Source organism: Carassius carassius, chromosome 19 (genome assembly GCF_963082965.1).
Source record: "Carassius carassius chromosome 19, fCarCar2.1, whole genome shotgun sequence".
Taxonomy (NCBI): Eukaryota; Metazoa; Chordata; class Actinopteri; order Cypriniformes; family Cyprinidae; genus Carassius; species Carassius carassius.
The window spans coordinates 603,751-606,867 of NC_081773.1; the positions used below are offsets into that span (position 1 = coordinate 603,751).

The window sequence follows — 3,117 nt, forward strand, 5'->3', positions numbered from 1 at the left end:
AGACCATACTCACAGTTTCAATGGAGGGACTGAGAGCTCTCGGACTAAATCTAAAATATCTTAAACTGTGTTCCTAAAATAAACTGAGGTCTCATAGGTTTGGAATGACATGGAGGTGAGTTATTAATGACATAATTTAGATTTTTCGATGAACTAACCCTTTAACCTACTAGGGCAAAATAAACCCAGAATTTAGCTAAGTAAAACCACAAAAGTGAGCTAATCTGACAAAATCTCCTTCTGGGGATGCCCTTATATGAAACAAACAAACAAACAAACAAACAAATAAATAAATAAATAAATAGAGATCTATGAATCTTGTCTGTTTAAAAATCTGTTTAATCTAATTTCTGTCTAGAGCAAACAATTAAGGTAATAAATAGATTTGGTTTGTTTTTAGTCTATACTAAGAAAATCATGAACAGCTTATAAAAATAATTACAATAATAATATCACAATAAATAAACAAAATAAATAAATAAATATAAAATTCTATTTGTGTGTTCTAGATATATGTGTGCCCATATATTTTAATGTCAATCTCTGTATGCACTGGCCCTCTGTAAAATCATCATTGTCCCAGAGCTTGGTGGTTCAGTCCAGCTGACCAGTTTCACCCCAGCATCCCTCTTTTCCTCTCTCCCAGATTAGGGTCAGCACCCGGCCAGAGTGTCTTCCTCTCCCTTCTTTAATGCTGGAACTGAACAGACTCACTCTGATGAGGACGTTCTTCCAATGTGTTGCCTGTACGCCTAAATAAACAGGTCAGTTCAGGGGTCCACACAATATGGTTTCATTATTCCCCATCCTAAACTTCAAGGGCTGTTGTTCCTCAGGGTAATTTACCTGCGTGTGCTTGGAGAGGGTCTGTTGTCTCAAGGGATAGAGGACATTGTGTCAGGGTTATACTCCTTCACTGCAATGGCATCGAGGTTTAAACTAGAGAAAGGTGACATAATAGACTTTGTAAAGGCTAGTAAAGTTTATTTGCTTTCTATTAGTCAGTTATTGTTTTTCTCCATTAATTTTACATCCTATTTGTTTTTTGTTGTTGTTGTTTTTTTCATTCTCAAAGAAATAAAGTTTGGTGATGTGTGCATCCTTAAATTTGGCCCTGTAAAAGGAGAGGAGTTTCATTATATGAGGTATTTTATTATATGAATATGAATATATGAAGTTGGATTTTTTTTAACAAGTTTTACTATTTAGAGGCTAAAGCTTGCCAAAGCTTCTCCAGTGCAGTAGTTATTTTGTATGCATTCACTTTGCATATAATGGCTTACTGATTAAATCAGGTGCAAAATATAAAAATGTCACCACAAAATTCTTTGGAAACACTCACAATAGACATGCATTTCACTTGCACACCATCAAAATTGAACAGCAGTTAATGTGTTACTGGAAGTAAAGATGCAACCCTATATTCAACTCGTTATCTATTTTTACATGAATAACGAACATGGAGACATCCATAAACATCAGCCTCTGTCAGGTTACTTTTGGAAATATTCTAATTTGAATCTTTTCAACAGCCCTGAACCCATCTACTCATCACATTATCATCTTAACATGCACACACACACACACACCAGGATCCATTCAGAGGGTAACCACAGCAAAGGTCATGCTTCAGCATGCCAATCTCCTGCTGTAATTGACCAGTGATGTTTAGTGATCATTACCCCCCTCTTCCAGCATAGCATGGGGGACCCATCGTTTCGTCCACTCTCACAGGAGGAGAGTCCAATGAGGCACAACTCACAGCAGGGGGGTGGATATTTTATATATGATTTCATAATTGGCAAGCTTAATTGGTCACAGTTGTTATGAAGAGAATGGGTTTGGCTGAAGGTATTAGTTGAATTGGGGGTTCAAAGTTCAGGCCAAAGTTGTGTGGAGACAGCTGCCATAACTGTTAACTGTCATCTCCTGTTGGTCCAATTAGACACTACCTCGGTAAATGATACACCAGTATCATTTAGGTCAGAAATTGAAAGGGGGGAAAAGTGTACCTAATAGTATTTGTACATAAGTGTATTGGCTGTGCTTAATTATTAAACTGATACATAACAATATATTACTCTGTGAGAAGCTATTCTAGGCTTTTTTTTGGTCAGCATGAAATGACAGTTCACTATATCAGTTTTGTGAATACATGTTATAGATCTTATTGTAAACATTTAATTATTTATTTAAATGTTTGGACCTTGTTATGTCCTCATAAAATGTTAGAACTGAACCTTCCGGTGAAGACAACAGGCTTCCCAGATCCTTTTAACCCCAGTGAGAGGATAGCATGAGTATTCACATATTCCCTCTTTCCATTCATTCATCCCTCCAACTTGCTTACGTCAGGGAACATTTTCTGTCCTGTGCGCAAACTCTTTTCTCTTACTCTACTCTATTGTGACAGTATATAGTGTACAACTCTGCCTGACTTGATCCTGTACAGTATGTTTTGTTTATTCAGGAGCTCCTGAATCCCTAAGTGGATCTGTTTGATGGTTAGGGCAGTTCTCTAGTGTTTATCCTCCTCCAGGATGGAAAAACACTGAGCCCTGATGGTTTCATGATGGATACACATTCAGATGGAACAGTGAAGGTTCAAATTTACATTTTGGGGTGATGGGAGATCATCTTTTTACATGTCCTTAAACAAACCTCCTTCCCATGGAGTCCCCTTCTTTCCTGCAATAGCACATTCCCACTTCAAATGATTCATGGTACCGCCAGGGATTTTCGTTGGAACAGCAACAAAGCAAGAATGGATGGTCTTTCCTCCATTCTTTGCTCTCCTGTGCAAATCCACTCAGCACAATACCAGACATGTCCCCTGATCCTTTTTGAATCCCAGTGTTATTCCTCTTATGGGACTGGTCACTCAAAACTTCTGTGACTGGGAACCAAAGCTGTCAAGTTTCCCTCAGTTGAACAAAAGATCAGTTGCTACCTGACTTAACCTAATAAAAATCCAATCAACAACCAATGCATATAAGTTCTCATCCAATATTTACAAAATAGTCATAATATGGAATAAAAGATCAGTTGCTACTTTTGTTTTATTGCAACTTTAAAGGTGTACTTCTTAAAGAGTTAGTTCACTCAAAAATGAAAATT

At 37.2% G+C, this 3,117-nt stretch overlaps 1 pseudogene; it reads right to left on the bottom strand.

The window, feature by feature from the left end:
* Positions 1 to 2,346: 2,346 nt before the first annotated feature.
* Positions 2,347 to 2,834, bottom strand: LOC132094630 (SUMO-conjugating enzyme UBC9-B-like; annotated as a pseudogene).
* Between the last annotated feature and the right edge of the window lie 283 nt (positions 2,835 to 3,117).